Genomic DNA, 19,298 nt, shown 5'->3' with positions numbered 1-19,298 from the left:
TGCTCACCCCAGCAGGGCGAGGTGAGGCTTCAAAGAGGTGTAATTTGCCTGCACACTGCATGGGAATGCCAGGCTGCTGGAGCTTTTGGAGCAAGTCTGCATCAGGCTCTGTTGGTTTAAAACATCTCTGAAATGAATATTTATAAACGGGACACGAAAAAAGAATCTAAATTGCTTGTGTGATCTTGGGACGTGAGATATTATGATTATTTATGCGCTTCTATGTCTCGCTTTATCAGTTCATTGTGTTGCAATCCCAGAGTGTCACAAGCTGCTCTTGAAGAGGGTTCTCTCTCAGAAAGAGCCAAAGCTGCCTGGAGAAGCAGTGATAGAAAATGTGGGGACAACAGGGCAGGAAATGGGGCAGAGCACTTACCAACAGCACAGCTGAAGTATTAAGGCAGGGAGAGATGCAGGCTTGGACTGGCTGCTCAGTCTCCTGACCCCTAAAAACAATGGGCCTGTGACTTTTTGTCATGAGGAAATCCCCATTTGGGGTTGTCTCACTGCACCCAGAGACCCAGCAATAACTCCAGCAGTGTGTGCCTGTGTTTGCCTCCTCTCCTCTCTTCTGGTGTCAAGCTGTGGCATCCAGAGCAGAGACAAGAGTTCCTGACCTGTGTGATGGGTGTGCAGAGGGTTTGGACACAGAGCTTAATTACAAAGCCCTGTGGAGGGAGTTGGATCCCTGGGTATGTTTGTTTGCTGAGAGGGTGCTTCCCAATAAATTAAAATCCCTTGGAGAACAGTTTGCATGTGTGTGATTTAGCACCGTCTGTGTTGTGCTGGTCTCTGAACAATCTCTGCCTTGGATCCCAGCCAGGGTAACGATCAGGGAAAGGCTGGAGCTGGACAAAAGAGTCTGGGGGTTATTGAATCACTCCTGCCAGCTCCCAGCAATGTGTTAAACCGTTTCCTTTTAGATGTTCCCCTGAGTTTGGCTCACCTACGATGGGTCTTTAGCCCACGAAGAGTTTCTCCCAAGATGTTAAGGAGCATCATGGTCCATGGGGAGCTCCGTGCAAAGTGTGGCTCTGAACTGATGCAGGCTCAGTCTCTCAGCAGTGCAGAGCAGAGGGGGCTTGCCTTAGGCTGAGGTGTCCTTACTGGAGGAAATCCCAGCGGGAAAATGCCAGGCTAGGGCTTAACTGAAGGGGAGAGCACCACCTGCTGATGCAGCACCATGGAGACCTCCTCTGCTCTGACCTGCTCCTAAATATATTGTGCAATATCTGTGCAGCACCCTGAGGGTGTGCTGCACCCACAGATCAGGGGGGATAAATGCCCTCCCTGCACTTACAGAGCCCTGACTGCTGCCAGGGAAGAAAGTGTCTCCCTGTCTTGGCTTCAAGGTGAAAAGGAAAACCTGTTGACTTCCTTGGCCCTTGGTGAACAGTAACCAGAGTAGCAGGTGCTGGTCCTGCTTGCTGGAGGATCTTTTTGCCCAGTATTGTACATGTCAACCACAGCAGGAGAAGGATCTGTTCCAAAGCGTGGGATGGACTGTGGTGCTTAAAGGGAGCACCATAAATAGGTCCAGGGGTTTGGCTGAATGGAGAGTTAACAGAATTTGTTAGTTCGATTTCTGGGTATGAGCAGCTACTGCAGGAAGAAGGGGAATGGTCTTAGTTTGACAAAGTGACCAGACTTTGACTTTTTTTTTTCTCCACAGCCCCTCCCACGGCCTCCAGTCCCTCTCACCTGCATGACAAGGTGGGTGGGACCATCAAAAGAGGTCCTCCCTGCCCAGTGTCAGGGTTGGGTGTGAGTGGCGTTTCAACAACTGGCCCATCTCATTCCTCGTCCCATTTCTGTAGGGAGTCGTATCTCAAGCCTGGCACCACGAGGTGGTAACAATCTGGAGCCCAGCCTAGAGCTGAGGAAACTCTGGGAAAGCCTGAGGTGAGGCAGTTCCCATGCTCAGGCTGCCTGAGGCTGGAAAACAAGACAGCTCTGGAAGAGCTGGTGGAGCTGCGATTGGGGCAGCAGGAGGGGCTGGCAGCCAGGTTAGATGGGAACGTGGATCTCGGCAGCCCCGGGGCTGCTCCCAGCAGCCCAGCACCGCGTTTGTGTGAAATGGATCCTGCTATTTGCCGAGGATTTGCCCTCGTGCTCCTCCCTCTGCCCCGCACAGCCCCGGCTAATGAAGTGGTTGTTCATCCGGAGAGAGGCATCCGCTCGTGTCTGTGCCTGGCTGCAGCAGGAGCCTCCTGACAGAGCCAGATGGCAAGCGCCGGGGAGAGGGGGAAAGGGAGCTGCAGCTCTGCTTCCTCCCGGGAAAAATGCCCGGTGGGAGCGTGTCTGCCCCGGCTCTGCTGCTGCCGCGGGGCCGGGACGGGGGGATGGAGCGGGGTCAGGCCGGGGCAGGCGGAGCAGGTCAGGCTGCGAGCATCCAGGTTAGGTTTTCACGTGCCTCCAGCCCCGCGGTTAGAAACCTTACATAAACCCAGCCGGGAGCACAGCGTTAATATTTAGAAAAAATGACATTTAAGGTATTGGATCTATGCTGTGCTCTCCAGGAGAGTGTCTCTGTGTTTGTGTGTGCGTGCACACGCTCCGGGCTTTGTTTTCCTTTTATAGTGGATTGTTGTGGGTATGTATTTTACTCGGGGTGCTTTGTGCTATAATAAGAAGGGGGAGGGAGCAGGGAAATGCTGCTCTGTTTATACACACTGCTGTCAACAGCGATGCTGCTTGTTTCAGATTCCCATCCTCCGTGGATCCAGGCAAACAGCACCCTTCCCCCTTTATCCCTAGATCCCGAGGGAGGATCGAGTCTTTCCTCCCATGCCCCTCTTGCTGGCAGGCTTGCCCTCTCCTGGAATTTGGCTCTGGGGAATGTTTCACACTCCCATCCAGCGTGCAGGCGAGTCGATCTGTTAAGGTTCAAAGGGACAACCCTGGAAAATGTCAGAGCAGTGTCTGTGCACGGTTGTTCTGCTGCTCTGATCACAAAAAGCAGCTCTGAGTGCGTCAGACCATAATTTTCAGCCGGGGGGGGGGTAGAGGAGGGAGGCAGCAGTGCCTCTGTGTGTGTGTGTCTGTGTCCCTCCTGAGCTCCCTTGATACTCATCCCAATGCCTTCCCCCTTTGTGAGCCTTTGGAGACACAGATGCAGGGCTTAGCCTGAAATGTTACTGCTCGCCCATAATTTTTATAAATCTCAGGTGTAGCACATCTTTCCCTCCTCCCTGAATATTTATGTGGTTAGGCTTTGTGGCAGGAGCATTTTTATGTCTTTTCTCCCTTATTTTTCCCTGTCACAACCAGCCCTGAAATAGTCAGTGGATGTGCCCTTTTCTTATTCCTGATATGGGCCCCAAGGGACAGCTCCTTCCTATCCATCTCCTGAATGCCATAACAGCAGCTGGGACACGCTGGAAAAGCGCTGGGTTTGGATCTATCCTTTTGATATAAGTGGACATTATGCATTTTTAATAGACACAGAGCTCAGTGAAACCCTTAGTACTAGCTGAATTGGCACAAAATTCCCAGGCAAGTAGTCTTTGGAGCTGATCTCTCCCTTGGTACCCTGCAGAAAATGAGACCAAGGACAAAAAAAGGCCACGTTCCCTTTGATTGCAAGAACTGCCGTGTTTTGCAGAGGAGGTGGCTGAGCAGAAGCTCACCTGGCTGTGCATGAAAGGTTCTGGATTGGCAGCCCTTGTTCATCCTTGTGCATCCACAGGGAAGTGCAGCTTGTGGGGAGAGGTTGTTATAAAGCTCCTTCCTTCCAGCATCGCTGTGGACAGTCCTTCAGCACTGGCCTGGAGGCATCAAATCCCTGGTTCCAGGCTCAGCAAAGCTCATTCCCACCTGAGACAGTGGTGGGGAGTCCTCCAGCTTGCCCCACTTGAGAAGGAAAGATTATGGGAACCACTGTCCCTGTCCCTGTGATGATGCAGTTGGGATCTCTTGGTGGGCCTCGATGGTTGTGCATTTATGGCTAATGTTTGGACTTCCAAACAGCAGAAAGCTCTGCTCCCAGGTGCCCCTTGAGATGCACAAGTCAAAACTGGGGTCTGAATGTTCAAACAAGCCCAGTGGAAATGCTGGTCTGAATGACCTGATGAAGGTCCCTGAGGTTGCTTCACACTCTGGACCTCAGCTCTCTGAGCTTTGCACAGTAACTGGAATGTTGCATTTTTGTCTTTGTTCTTCCTTTTTTACTAAAGCATAAGTAAATCTGTCTATACCTGCAGGTTACCATGGCACTGTAACCTTACAGACAGGGAGTCACAAGGGAGTAGCTGTGGATCTGTGCACGTCCAGTGTGGAACACGGAGCCAGGAGGAGATGGTGGTCCATGGAGGGGTTGATGTGGTTGGAGGCAGGTGAGCAGGCAGCAGTTCAGGACAGGTAAAAGGTGATTTGCCCCCAGCTCAGCAGTGACTTTTGGCTCCTGTTAAACTGTCCAGTTGTGCATGTGGCATTTGGAGATGTGGTGTTCAGCCATCTCAGAGAAATCTGCTGCTGAGCATGAGTCAGCCCTGCCTGGGTTAGCTGTTAAAGGGCAGGAGCATGAGATAAAACCTTTACTCTGCCTCTTCAAGCCCTGCATCCTCCAAATGGTCCCTGCAGAGGAAGGGAGCACCCCCGGGGTCCTGCTGCATGCTTGGAGCTCACACAAGTGTCCTGCGTGCCTGCTGCACTTGCTGCAGCTGCCCCCAGACTGGGGTCAGCCCTAGTCACATCCAGAGCCTCCTTCCCATGGGAAATCATGTTCCTGCTGCCCTTTGCCTGGTGCCAGGGACCTGGGCCAGCTGCCAGGGTGAATATGGGGGTACCTTGTTCTTTGGGTGGGGGTGGCTGAGCGGGGCCATGGAAAGACGTGGTGCTCGATAAAAGAGGAGTTGGATGAGATGTAAAGAGTGTTCCCCACTGCTGCCAGAGCCCAGGTGGGCTCAGCCAGGAGCCATCAGCCTGGGCACGGGCAGATAGCAGTGGAGGGTGCTCTGCTGAGGTGTGTGTGTGCTGAGAGTGGAGCAGAGCCCTGTCTGCCACCCTGGGGGCAGGAGGGGGAGCCTTGCTTCCCCCCCAGCACACGGTCACTGCTCCCTCTGAGAGGTGCTGAGCCCTCTCGCCAGCCAGACCCTTCCCTCGCATCCAGCCCTTCCCATCCTCGCGCTTGCTGCCTGCCGAGCCGGGAGAGCGGCTCCCCGAGCCCGTGGCTGCCAACTCGGCGGGTGATGCCGCGGAGTGAGGAGAGCAGGAACCAATTCCTTGAGGGGCCATCTCGGAGCCTTCCCCGGCTTTTCCTCCTGTCGCAGGGAGAAGTGCCCCTGCCCAAGTGGAATAAATTGGTACAGACCATTAGCAGGTCCTCCTCTGGCAGGGGGAGGCTGTCGGCACCGCTCTGGATACAAAGCAGCCAGCCACGCTCGGGCTCCTTCCTCCCGCATCCCGTTGGCCTCTTCCTCCTCCTCCTCCTCCTCCTCTCCTCCTCCCTGTTTGCCCGCTCCCTCCCGCTCTCACTCTCTTTCTTTCCCTCAACGCCACGCTGCAGAAGGCAGACCTGGGAGCCAGAGGTCCACGGAGGCAGAGGAGGAGGAGGAGGAAGGAGCTCTCCAAGGCTGTTTCTGTGCGAGTGAAACGGGGAGGCAGAGAGGCGATGAAGGAGTGTCTCGGTTGCCGCCTGGATTAAGAAAGAATACGTTAAAAAAAAACCAACCCAGAACCAAAAAACCAGCAAACCACAAAACCGGACCCAACAAACGACGAAAAAGGGAGGAGAGAAGGAGGAGGAGGAGGAGGAGGTTGCTGGGGGAGCCCACTCCGATGGGCGAGCAGCCGCTTTGAATCGTGCCTCTGTTCCCAGGGATTAAAGCATGAATGGGAGCAGCTTCCCAGCCACGATGGAGAGAGAAGGCGGTTCAGGCTGTGGGAATAAGGTAACTCTTGCCTCTTGCAGGCGTTGCATGGCTGAGCTGAGCAGGACAGGCATCCTTTATGCACAGGGCTGGGTGTGTGGATGTGTGGATGCAGCGGGAGGGAGTGGGAGGCAGCAGGAGACACCCCAAGCGATTTTTCTACCCCTCCCGGCGTATTTAAAGAACGCAGCACGGGTCCCGCGGGCTGCAGTGCTTGGGGGCACTTTGTCCCCCTTTTTGGGGCTGAGCACACCAAGCTGCTTTCCCTGGGGAGGGCTGGCCGGGCGATGGGGAACGTGCCCGTGTCTCACCTCCAGGAGCTCTGTGCTCCCAGCCTTGCCCTCGCAGCCCTGCCCCTGCCCCGGGGCTCCCCTCGGGCTCTCGGGAAGCTGCCTGGGCACCCCGATGGCCCTGCACCCTTCGAGACTGGCGGTGCATCCGTGCAGGAGGAGGGGAGGGAGGTGAGAGTTGCTCTTCCCTTCCCTTGGTCATCCTCTGCCTTTTCTTCGCAGCAGAAAGGGATGGGATTTAGGAGGAGGGGGAACTGAAATCCCTTTCATTCGTGCCAGCAGCGGTGAGAGCCAACTTTGAGGCTGCTTAAAAGGAGAAGCTGTCCAAGTGCTAGCTTTTGGAGGAATAGCAGATGGCTGAGCAATGCCAGAGTGATCTCTGTGCCGTGTTATGTTGTGGGAGTGGGTGGGGATGAAAAATAGTGACTGTGGAGGAGCAAGTCCGTGGTGATCAATGAAGCTGCCCACAAATGGTGCTTTCCTGTTCCCTGCTGGGCCTCTCTCTGACTCTGTTCCTGGGTCTCTGACCGTGAAAGCCCAAATTTCTCTTGGTCAGACCAGAAAGCACAACTCCAAATAGTGCTGGGAGGTGGCTTAGCCCAGGTGTTTGGGGAAGCACTGAGGAGATCCTGATGTTTACAGCTGTGGAGCCCATATCCAGTTATTCCCAGCAAGCAGAGGTCTTGGCTGGCCATCCCTCAATATCTTTGGCAGGATCTTGCTGCTGCAACATCCATTTGTTCCGTGCTATCTGTCACATCCCCCCTCCTCCCCTTGCCTTCAGGGACTTCTTGATGGGTCTTAGGAAGCCTTTGCTTTAAAATTAAATAATGACATGTCACAGAAGTCCCCACTTGTGTGCACACAGTGCAGAAAGTCACGAGCCCCTGTGTGCAGACAATTGCTGTAAGAGCTTGTAGGAACATTTAAGGAGCTCGTGGTCCAATGTTATGGACTGGCAGAGACTCTGGAATCTGTTCCATGGATCTGTACATCCTTGTCTGAATTGTTGGTGTCCCTGAACATCTGCCTCAGTGAATGAATTGACTCGTCTGGAAGTCAGTTCTGCAAGACTTGCCTGGAAGGTTGCAGTGGTTGGGATTTCTTGGCTTTACCTGACAGAGATGGGATTGAAAATGTGGGGGGAAAATGGAGGCACTCGGGAAAAGAGGGTAAAATATCTTCTTTCTGTGTCAGCCTCAAAGCACTGAGGAATATGGATGTTCTGCTGAAGGATCTGAATACTTAGTGAAAAAGAAAGATATTTCTCCCAGCAGGGTGAATTCTGTGACAGGGACCAAGAGCTTTGAAAAAAGGCTAAAGCCAGCAGGACAGTGGGTGCTACAAGAATGGGGAGGCAGCTGATCAAACATTTTATTTTCCTGGTTGAGTATATTTATGGGTGTAGGAAAGACAGAGGAAGAAACATGAAATCGGTGATGTTGGCTCTGAGTACTTTCCCATTCCATACAGCTGAGTTATAAATCCCAGCCTTCAAGCCATTCCTAGGGAAACACTACTGGATGCTCTGGCAGAGCACTGGGAACTTGGAGTCAACAGTGAGAGCTGGGTCCCTCCAAACCACGCTGACCCGAGGAAGGTGCAGAAAAAGGGCTTCAAGTTTTGTGTCATTTTGATTCCCTGGGACAGAAAAGCCAGAGGGAATCCATAAAGGGCTCTTTCCACGTGCATGTGTCAGCAAGGAGGAGAAGGGGGAGACCTTTCCCACTTGTGAGTTGGCTTCTCAAAGTTTCCCGACCCTTCAAGGTGGCTCATAGTGGAGAGTGGACACAAAGGGGGGGGTGGTGGCCCAGCCCTGGAGGGGACTGTCACCTCGTGCATGCCACAGGCTGCCACAGTGCCACTGGGGTCAGGGATCTGTTCTCCTGTGGCTTTGTCCTCAGCAGGGCAGTGTCTACAGAGCTCCAGCCTCAGGGATGCTGGATTTGCTCTTTCCTCCCCTGACCTGCTCTGCTGTTTGCATCTTTCTGTTTTTTCTGTGCAACTCTGCACCTTCTGAGGGAAGGAGAGCAGTGAGTGCCTCTGGTGTGCAGGGCTGGTTGGTTTTCAGCAGGTTACCCACACTGCATCCTCCTGGCAAACCACTGCTCTAGCTGGGAGATCTGGTCTAAGCCCACCAGGAAACCTTCCAGTCCCACAGTGTGAGCACAGATTGCAAAGCTGGCTGCTCCATGGCAAAATATAATGCTTTCTGAAAGCAAAACAGAGCTATCTGCCCTTTTCATCTTTTGCAGCACCCTCCTGTTGCCACAGCAGAAGCCTTGGGAGATGAAAAGAACTGTCTTCGAAGGGACACCAGGGCAAAATTCATTTTTCACTGCTTTTTTGCAGACTTGCCTTTTGCCATGCTTTTGCTCTGTCCTGCCCTTGTTCTATTTCTACTGGCTCAAAAAAAAAAAAAAAAAAAATTGTGCAAAAGCAGTTTTTTCCTCCTTCAAACAAAACCCAGTGGGCAGATTTGAATCCAGAGGAGGACAGGACGTGGTCCTTTCTTGCACTGCTGTGCGTTTTGTCACGCAGGGATGAGCAGTGCCAGAGGCTGCCTGGCTTCCAGGATCCCTGACTCCTGGGGACACAGCAGGCCTTGCTCAGCATCTTTCTCTGGGGGTCATGCCCTCTGTGGCTCTCTCACCCTCCCCTCTTCCTGCAGCCCTCCATGGCATGCAGGAGCCTGGAGAAGTTAGGTGGGCTGTAGCTGTAAGTCTGGTTTGGCTGGAGGTGCATTTGGTGTGGCTTCAACCCCCCCGAAGGCAAAGCACCCTCTGGCAGCAATGTCACTGCAAGGGCCTCTGCACTGGCTGTCTCAGGGGTTATTTTGCTCTGTAACATGTTGTCTTTGCTTGTGAACCAGTTACCTACCAGTGTTTTGCTTCTCTGGTGGCAGGAGAAGGGAGCTCTGCCAAGCACCTGGTGTGAAGAGCGAGGATGGATCCTCCCTCGATCCCCAACTGTCTGTGTTGGGGTTGGCAAGTTGGCACCAGGGCTGGATTCACCTTCAGAAGCTCGTGGGGGCTTTGCTGAGCAGAGATCACAGGGTGTGGCCCCTAATTAATCTCCATATCCTGATCTAGACACGTGGACCACCCCCAAGTGCTCTAAGTAACACAGCACATTAGTCACTATGGAATATATCCTCCTACAGCTTTAATGGGAACTCCAAACCTCCAGGGAACTGAGAGCTTGGGGAGAGAACTGAGAACAGTTCACAGTGCTAGGGAGCAGATCCTGGTCTCTCACAGTGCTTTTCCCACAAATTTCACCAGTTTATCCCTCCTCCTGTTCTTGTCCCTCGCCCTCGGTGGGCGTGTTGGTTTTCCCAAGAGGAATTTTCCGAGGCAGGTCGTTGACAGGCTCATAAAATGATCCGTGGGCAGGAGAACACCTTGTGGGTACCTGTGCTGGGCTGGGAGCTCACACAGGCAGCTTTGCACAGCCGTGTTTTCCATCCAGGCCACACAAGGGTGTGTTCCACACTTCCTTGGCAGTGTGTGTTCTCCCTCAGAGTAGTTCCACACTCCCTCTGTGTCTGCTCCTGCCTGGGTGTCTTTAAGCACAGAGCCTTTAAGTAATTTTCCAGCTGCAGTGGTCCCTCAGAAATCCCTCCAGCTCTCCTATCCATGGGGAACACCATGTGATGTGCCTGGCAGTGACAGCAGAATAAATAGGAAATGCTCAAGATCCCCCTCCTGCCTGGATCTGAGCTGTTTTCCTAAAGCCGGGACAAGAGCTAAGCTTCTGTATAAGGCTTTTTCTGCTGTTCCTTAAGAGCAGTGGAGAGGGAATTGAAAGCTGTGGCTCAGAGAGAGAAGTCTGCTTACCCCCAAAAGGTGGGAAACCCTTTGCTTAAGTGTTCTGTTACTGTGTAGTAAAGAAAAATAGGCATTTCCAGGCTGCAGCTCATCTCATCCAAGGGCATTCCTCTAAAACAGGCCAAATAAACTCTCTCTTGTTGCTTGCAAAGAATATAGGAAGCAAACTCTGCTGTGAGGATCTGCCTACACCTGTGGCCCTGCAGGGAGCTCGTGGATAATGAGACACACTTCACCCTCTGACAGGAGAAGGGGCCATGGGATTTGTCTCAGTTGCCCTCCTGGACATCATTCTGTAGGTTCCTCTGCAGGTTTGGCACCTGAAAGGCAAAAAAAAAAAAAAAAGCTAATCCAGAAGAAATACCTTGAGTTTGCCTCACCTTCCATTCAGCTGGAGAGAGGCCAGGAGCAAAAGGATGGATGCAGAGGCTCTGCTCTGGATTTCATGAATGGATGAATATAGAGATGCAAGTGGGGATTTTGAGGGGATTTGGAAGCCTGCTCCAGGATTTGTCTGGCACACAGAGCATTTATAATGCTCCCAGCATTATGATAACATAATGCCAGTGTGGTTTGGGGCCCTCTCCAGCTCTCAGTGGATAGAAACCATCACTCCTGTCACCACCAGTAGGACTGGGATCCCACTTTGATAAGCCCAAACTCTTGTCCTGATGGCACAAAGCAAGGCTGAGATGCCCTTGTGTGCTGCTGTGGTTGTGTGTGTGGGGGTGCTCAGCAAGTGTGGCAGTGGGGTGGGTGACTGGGTCACCTCCCCCTGGACTTGGCTGGAAATTCCACCTTGGTGCTGAAGTGTTCTGGCTGAACTCCTTAGATGCCATCCTTTGTGTTCTCCCCCTGTTGAGCAGCTTCTACAGCTGGAGAAGAAATGTGTGCCAATACATTTATCTTCACAGAGGAGGCTTCTCAGGGAACCAGCAAAACCCAGCAAATGCTGGGCAGTGACACTGCTCTGGCCACGTGGGACTAAACTAGATGGTCTTTTATGATTATTCCATTTGAACCCCATAGACTGTGACACAGAGTAAACCTGGAGCTGTGCTGGGACACTGATCACCCTGCAGTGCTTCTGCCTGGGGCATCCAAGTGAGCTTTTTCCAGCTTCAGCTCACGTCAGCCACACCAACATCGTGCCACCCACAGTCCTGGGGGAGGACTCAGTGCTGTAGGACCACTGTCCCGAGGCCTTCAGCCCATCCCTGCCCAGGAGAAGCACATCAGAGCCTTGTTCTAGTTTTGAGTGCTCCAGTGCAGGATTTTGGGTCTCTTCTGTGGCGTGCACCGCTGTGCTTTGCTCCCTTTTGGAAGGGCTGTGGGTGCTCTCAGTGCGGTGAGAGACACACCGAGCCTGTTGTGTTCCCTCCTGCCTCCTCCTCCCGTGCCTGCCCAGCCAGTGTTTGTCACCAGCACAGGAGTAGCACTTCTGGAAGGAATTTCTGTGTGTGTAGATGAGGGGCAATGCTGAGAGGAATCCTTCCCACTGTTTCATTGGGCACAGCAGCCACCCCCCAACCCAGAGCAGTGACTGCTGCCCTGAACAGTCCTCACTGCCCCCTTGGGATTCACTGAGTGGAAGGGAAGCAGAACTTTGCTGGTGTGTGTGACCCTTGTGTTCCTGTTGGGGCTGGATGCCTGCCTGGTGTGTGAACAACTGTGCTGGGGCCTCTGACATCGTGTTAAATGTCACTGTCCCCTGTGGGCACCATGGCACTGCCCGTGCCCTCCTTGCCCTGCCATCCCTCTGTCCTTGGGGGGAACTGCAGCCACAAGCCCAAGGGGAAGGCTGGAGTTTGTGGAGTGTGCAGGAGGTGAGTGCTCCTGTGCCATGGCCATTAACGAGGTACATTAAGCAGATGATGAGGGAGAGGCCTGACAGGGTTGTTAACTCCTGTCCCTCACCAGAACAAAGCTGTAAATCCCTCCCAAGGGATCTAAACCAGGGCAGATCTGCACTCATTCCCTTTGAGTCCAGGCTGGGAAAAGAGCAACTTGCAGGAGGAATTCTGTCAGAGCCTGGTGCAGTACCTGGAGCCTTTTTTGGCTCGTGAATAACTTGATATTTCTCCTGAATAATAGATGCACATGATGGATGCTAAGAGGCAGATGTAAGAGTGGGCTGGGTCTCTGAAGGAGGGAGTGAGGCAGTCCTGGACTGAACTGGGAGCTTGCTGGGTGCTGGAGAACTGGCAGGGATGGTGTTTGGATGTAAATCTGCACGACTGAGGCAGAGAGGGTGCCTGTTTGGTCTTTTCATGTCTCCTGTGATCAGTAGGAGTATAGAAGTATATAGGTAAGGACATTATATATACTACAGCACTGCCCAGCCCAGGCCTCAGGGCTGGGGAAGGTTAATATCTGTGATGATGCCATTCCTCTGCTTCCACGAGGGGCTTCCTGTGACTGTGGGAATGTGGGGAGAATGGTGCTGTGATGAAATCCCAGCACAGTTTATGGTGGGGGTCAGCAACCCGTGACCTGTGTCTGCCAGGGCACGTGGGCAAGTTTGGGGCAGCACAAAGAGGCTGCACCCCGAGAGCTGGGGCTTTTTTTGGGAGGCACTGGCTGTGCTCAGATCAGCAGGATGCTCTCAGATGCTGCCTCACGCCGTGGCACTGAGAGGCAGCCTCCTGCTTCCTTGAGAGACAGCTTTCACCTGACTTTCTAGTGGCACGTTTTGCTTCTAATTTGGGAGAGAGAAGTCTAATCTGGCACAAGCCTGCCACCCTTGAAAGGCTGCCAGCCAGTTTATGGCACTCTGTGTCTGCCTGCTCCCTCCAGCCCCGGGGAGCTGCAGGAATGTTCTCTCCTGCCATGCTCAGCTCCTGGGGAAGCTGCAGGGATGCAGTGCTCCAGGAGAGGCTGCTTTGGCTGTGTGATGTGGGCTTGCAGGGACATTCAAAGGTTTGTTCAGACGGGCTGTGATCCACTTGGATAAACGGCAGCTGGTTATGGAGATTAGAGCTACAGAAGTCACTGCTAATGAATAATTCCTCCAGTGTCTTTCTTACAATAGCGGCACATTCACGAGGCGTGACTCCAACATATTCATCTTCCCGGAGCGTGCAGCTCCTGGAATGACCTTCTGGGAGGTTTTGGATGTATCTGTTTCTGTTTGTCAGCTCGAGGAGCATCATTTCTGGCGCGATTTTTACTGCGAGTGCTAAAACGGGGAGCATCGAAAAGATGGGTTGAAATGTGAGTGGCCAGGATGGGGGCCAGGACAACTCTAAGACTGAGAAGCAACATGAGGAGAGTTCAGCTCGTTCTGGGGTGGCTCAGTTTGAAGTCTCATCTGCCTTAGAGTTAGGTGCTTTAAGTTATTAGTTACTTTATTCTCCCCAGTGCAAGCAGCCAGTGTTCAGAGACGAGCGCTGAGAAGGGGCCTGGCTAACGCTGAATAAAATTACTCTGAGATGAATCCCTTGGCAGCAAGGTGGAGCTGGCTGGATCCTGGAGGTACAGGTACTGTCTCTGCCTTGAGCCTGGCAGGCCAGCCTCAGGAAGAAGGAAAAATGGCAACAAAAGGTGCCTTTCTATAAATAAAGCCCAAAGGATGGGTGGAGGGGGAGCTGCTTATTTCTTCCCATTGTGGAGGAGTGACTATCCATGGCACTGGGAGGATAGTGGGATTATTGTCAGGAGCTGGCCTCAGGAGAACATTGCACACCATAAACCTCTTGCTGCCGAATCCTTTTGGGGTTTTGCACCAGCAGGGCACACGTGTGGAAGGGGATTTGACCTTTGGAGCAGGAGGACCTGAGCTCTTTCCCTGTCCCTTGGCTTTGGGAAATTTGGCAGCTCTGAGGCCTCAGTGGCAAAGGATTTGTGGCAATCCTCTGGAGCTGTCACCCCCACACACACCTCCTTTCTTCCTCCAATTTATCTTTTAATAATGCTGCCAACATTATTTCTCGTGGCTGCCTCGTGTGCTCTGTGCCCTCCCTGACAAGTCCTTTTTGTCTCACCCAGGCAGCTCCTTCCAGAACACTCCAAAGGGGAGAGGCTCAGGCTGCTGAAGTTAATAACCTTCCCTACAGCCTGACTCACTCTGTTACAGAGCAAAGTGTGAACTCTGCAGCAATCTGGGGCTGAGACCCAGGTCTGAAGGGAAAAGGAGTTGTGGAGTAGGTGAGTCCCAGCACTGGGGTTGGGATCAGCACATGCCCCACTCTGCTGCTGACACCATGGGGCACCTTGGGCTTGTAAACCTTGGGATGCTTCCCAAAGCAGTGTTACATGGGGTGGTTGTGGGAAAATGGAGGATATGGGAGGCCAGGGAAACCTGCTCCAAAGGGAGCCTGAGGAGGAGGCAGAATGAAATGGTGTCCTGGCTCTGCACTGAGAAACCAGCACGTTCAGAGAGGCTGAGAGAGAGAATTCCCCTCCTTTTTGTCAATGTGACAGCGACTGGGAGGACCAGGTGTGCTGAGATGTCCTCACTGATGTGCCATAGCCCCCATTTTCATAGCCTGCATCCTGCATTTCTCATGAAGCCCCAGTCCCTCGAGCTGCAAAAAGGCTTTAGGGCCACATGCAGTGCTTGGAGTCCAGGTACCACTGGTTCCTCCCTCTCTGTCTCAACCATCCTTTCTCTTCTGGCTCCTTATCAACTGAGTCAATGAGTTTAGTAACTCATGTTTTCAAAGATTAGTCATCTCTGGGAATGACATTTGAAAGACTGACAGCTCCAATCAAATCACAAGGGCTGCCCTTGTGCTTGAAGATATTTGTTAAATTAAAAAAAAAAAAAAAAGGTAAAATCAACCTGACAAATTAAGTGTTGTACCTTGAGATACAGCCAAGGGAACTACAGATGTGGCCTTAGTCACTCGAGGAAGCTGCCAGGCTGCCAGTGTGGGGATTGGAAGGGAGTGTGGGGGGTCTGTGCTGCAGCTCTGGCGATGCTCTCCTACCCCTGCTCCCTCCTTGGGCAAGGGATGGCCTGCTCTCCCTCTCTGCCGTGCAAGGTTGGTGACAGTCATAATAATAACGAGGTAATTTGCCTGGTTGATTTGAGATGCATCATAATTACTGCGTGATTACAATATTCTTAGAGCAGCCATTACAAAACCCTCCAGTTTCTCTGAGCTCCCCAAGGGCTCGTCTTGCACCTCACCTTGCAGGTAAAACCCTGCAAGGGAGTCTGTGTGTCCCTCAGCCACATCTGCAGCTCTGTCTGGGCGTGGTGCCGTGTGTGTGCTCTCACTCGGAGATCAGAGTTCCCCCGTGCTGAGACACCCTGCACATCACAGGGAACATTTTCATGTGTCCCAAGTGGTTTGGCCAAGCAGGTCAAGCTTTTCCAAGTGCTGAGGGTGCTCTTGGGGAGGGAAGGGGCTGGGGAGTGGTGCTGGGGGGGAGCCTGTGGGTGCCTGTCCTCCTGTGAGACCTCGTGTCCGCTGCTCTTTGGAGCTGGGCTGTGAAACCATTGGCTTCATTCTGCCTCCAGCTTTTTTGGCTTCTCCATTCCTTATTCAGAAGATCTGGGATGGGTTTGGCCCTTGGGTGGTTCTAAAATTAGGAGAAATGACCTTCCCCAGGCACGCAATCCAGGCCATGGGATGAGTTGTGCTTTGCCAGCACCTCGGGCATCAGTGCTTGTGCCACTGCTGTGTTTAACCTGTGAGCTGCTGGAGCCTCGTGATTCCTGGCCAAAAGTAGGCAGCTATTTCCATCTCACCTCTAGAGCAAGCTGAGGTGCAGGTGAGCCAAAATAATTTAGCCACAGGGAAGCCAGAGTCAGAAGCAGGCTTGGATTGGAAGCTGGACAAATGGGTGCATTTAGCCTGTGCCTTTCCCACTGAGAGCCAAATCCCATTTCCTTGGGCAATGCTGGAATAGCTCTGGGTTTATTGGATTGGCATATGGGGGTTTTAGGCTGGTAGAAGAAAAGAAATGGTTCCCTGCCAAATGCCTCTCAGGGCCTGTTATCCTGACATGTCAAAGGTTCCCAGGCAGGCAAAAGCCTCTGTGTTCACTGGGAGGTGAGGGAAGAAGGATGAGAGCCCTGTGTGCTCCCTTTGAGCAGGCACAGCAGGGCCAGGACACCCTGCCAAAATTTGGGAGGGACCAGAAATTCAAAGGGAGACAGTTTTTAAATGACCTTCCTGTTCCCAAGAAGGTTGTGTAGGTTTGTGGCTGCACTAATGGACTGCGAGCAGGGATTGATTGTGTTGCAACTGCTGAATTATAGTTGGGCATCTGCTTAATCATCCCAGATCCCCCCCACTTCCCTTTCCACGCTATAGCATCAAAGAATCAATGTTAATTCCTCAGTCCCATTAGTGACTTTTGCAGAGGTCACAGGCTATCAGGCTCTCTGTGCCCTGTTTGACCACCCAGCGCTGAGCAGGGATCAGGATTTGAGCCTCATCCCTTTGAAAAAAGCTGTTTAACAGGGATGGGAGCTGGGAATTTTCTCTGTAGGCTGATGTCATGGTTGTGGCTGATTTCTTGACCAAGTGCTAAGCAGGGAGCTGAGAGCTCTGAGTGCCAGGCTGCAGCTTTGCTGAATCTGTCCCATGAAGCCACAGGAGAGAGAACCTGCAGGAAATACTCCTGTGACTCAGGGAATGGCACTGCTGCTGTGACATAAATCTATTTCTGCAGCGTTGGGGTGTGCTGTGAGGCTGGAGGGTTTGTTGCCTGGGCAGCAGCTAACGAGGCTCAGGCTGCTGGAGTAGGTGCAGCAGTTAACCCTGGAGCCCTGGCCCTGCCTGGCTGTCTGCAGTGCAAAGGTGCTCTGCAATAAGGCAGAAATTTATATGGGAATTTATAGCCCAGAAGCTCCTCAGCTCAAATTCCCTGCGTGGCTGCTCCGAGCGCCTCTGAAATCCAGAGCAACCCAAGCCAGGCTTCCTGAGCTGCCTGGTGAGCAGCACGTGCTGCAAGTGATGTTGGGAGGAGTGTGGAGGAGCTGAGGGGTGGGAATTCAGGAGCACTCCGAGCAGGAGCTGTGCTCCCACAGCAAGGGGTGCTCTTGGCTGCCTGTCCAGAGCACCTCCCAGCCTGCACATGGACACGCTGTCCAGCAGCTCTGAGAACAGCTCCTGCAAAGCAGTTCATCCTTCAGCACTGTCTTCAGGGACCTGTGCCTGCAGCAGCTTTTGTTTTCAGAAGTAATGGAGAATTTGGATGCCTGCGTGTTTTTTTTTCCCCCAGCCTTCAAAGAAAACACCTCTAAGATACTTGATGTTTGTTATTACAAAAAAAGAAAAATCGTGCTTTTGAAAACTAAATCCCCTTTTAAGGTGTTTAGAGAGCCCAGTCGTGGCTTGCTGTGGTGGGAGAGGGTGAGCTTGCTCATAGCTCTGCAAGGCTTCTTTTTTCCCCTTTCTTTTATGTGTTAGAATCAGGTTATTAATAACTCTTTTTAAATAGAGCAGGATTTATTTTCTTCCAGGGGTAGGGAAGAGCTCAGTAATTAAAAGTAAGTGCTGATGGCAGGTACAGGGTTGGTGATGCTGAAAGGTCTGTGCCCTGCCCTGCTGTGCTTCTTCCCCTGCCTCATGTCAAGAGACAACAGAGTGTGGGAGGAGAGCAGCCTCATCTCCAGGTCTGGAATTGGGAACACTGGGAACTGGGAGATAATTAGGGCTTGCTGGGCACAGCTCTTCATGTTTGATGATCACATTTGTGAACTTTCCCAGGTGCCAGTGTAAGGAGAGGCAGCTCCTGGTGTATCCCACCAGCCCAGGGCTCCAGATGCACCCACAGAATCCTTCACCCTTAGTTCAGAGAGTGTGTAAAAGCCTGCAGCTTCTCTCAACCACCACCAAAAGCTGTGAAGTGGTGATGTAATCCTTGCTACAGCATTAGTGAGCATCACAGTCTTCCTTCCACAGCCGTGTCCCTTCTTTCATCACCCTGCTCTGTTGTACTTGTTTGACTTGTTCCTTGGGTAGAGAGAGAAGGAAAAGTCCACAGGGGGCCTGGTGGTAGCTTGTCATGTTTGGCTCAGTAATTCAGCCTTGCAGACCCTGAAACAGTGCTGTTTGCTGGCCTGCTGGTTGGAAGGGTGAGGCCTGGTGCTTTGGAAAAGTGAGACTTGGTTGTTGTGACCCCTTATGGGAGGCATCACATGGCAGCACGTGTCTTCCAACCCTTTGGACAAAGCATATGCAAAGCCTATTATGGAGCTGTGGAATTTAGCCCAATCACGTTGAAATTGGGTCATCCTTTGTTAGTGTCACTTTTCAAAGTCTCTGGAAGTCAGCGGTGCACAAAACACTCGGTGCAGTGCAGCCCACAGAGGTGGAAACAGGGAGCCTGGGAATGTGTGTGATCCTGACAGTGCTGATGTGAGCTGAGCTGAGCAGAGGGGACAACTCCAGGTATCGTTGTGTCACCAGCTGAGGAGGCTTGATGGAGAAGCCCTTGGATGAGCTAATTGTTGGAGCATTCTTTTCCCAGCCCTCATTCAGCATTCACCCACGAGCAACCTTAAAATCCACCAACTTTCCTCTAAGAAAAACAACTCCCAGTTGCCTTTCTATTTTGGAAGTGGGCTGTAAGTCAAACAGCTTTTCATCTTGATAGAGATGCTTTTTAAAAACCATGTGCGAAGCGCAGCCGTTTGTCAAGAAGGATTGGGTGCTCTAGATGCTTTCTCATCCAAGACCTGAGTCAACCCACAGCTTTCCTGGCTGGAGAGAGCCCTGCCAATCCAGACTGGCAGACCAGGGCACACTCTGGAAGCAGAAAGGGCAGAGCTGCCCCTGTGAGTGACAGCATTCCCTGGTCAGACTCTCCCGGACGTCAAGGATCCACATCAGCCTCTGTTGCCAAGTGCTTGACACATTTTGTCCTTCTGCTTTGTTTATCACAGTAAGATTGCAAAGCCCAGGTTCAGCCCTTTCCAAAATCACTTAATAAAAGGACTCCATCCTTGGAAAAGACCCCTGTGTGTCTTTGGAGCAACAAAGAAAGGAAGTGCTGTGCCTGTAGCTGAGGATCTTGGAGAAATCCGTGGCAGCACTTGGGCACTGTGGTGATGATTGCAGTGTAAGAACCTGTACAGGAAAACAAACACATTTAGGACAAGGAATCAGATCTTTTAAAGCTTTACCAGAAGATGTGCCTTGCTGTTGGAAGCAGTGAAATCTCAGGACTAGGCAGTGTAGCAGCATAAGAGCAGTGCCATCACATCTCCTGTCCTGTTTCTAACATGGGGGGGAAGATTAATCTGGAGAAGAGAAAGTTTCTGATGCTTATTAAAATTTGGCTGAAGCTCTGAAACTCAAGGGTTTATATGTTTTCCAAACTAGTGGGAGGTTCATTCTAATTCTGGA

At 52.2% G+C, this 19,298-nt stretch overlaps 1 protein-coding gene across 5 annotated transcripts in view; it reads left to right on the top strand.

Annotated features, from left to right (window-relative positions):
• The first annotated feature begins 5,549 nt into the window (after window positions 1–5,549).
• B3GAT1 (beta-1,3-glucuronyltransferase 1) overlaps window positions 5,550–19,298 on the top strand; it is a 36,421-nt gene continuing 22,672 nt past the window's right edge. For 4 of the 5 annotated variants that reach the window (XM_018078669.2, XM_018078667.2, XM_018078671.2 and 1 more), the window contains exon 1: window positions 5,550–5,891. The gene's annotated coding sequence lies outside the window, so the exon portion shown is untranslated. Of the gene's footprint in view, window positions 5,892–12,408; window positions 12,419–16,126; window positions 16,130–19,298 lie in introns of those variants that run through there. The other variant, XM_018078668.2, reaches the window with a different exon arrangement.

The sequence above is a fragment of the Manacus vitellinus genome, unplaced genomic scaffold (assembly GCF_001715985.3).
Source record: "Manacus vitellinus isolate BGI_N305 unplaced genomic scaffold, ASM171598v3 scaffold_41_pilon, whole genome shotgun sequence".
In the NCBI taxonomy this organism is placed as follows: Eukaryota; Metazoa; Chordata; class Aves; order Passeriformes; family Pipridae; genus Manacus; species Manacus vitellinus.
This window is presented reverse-complemented; position numbering and strand designations above follow the sequence as displayed.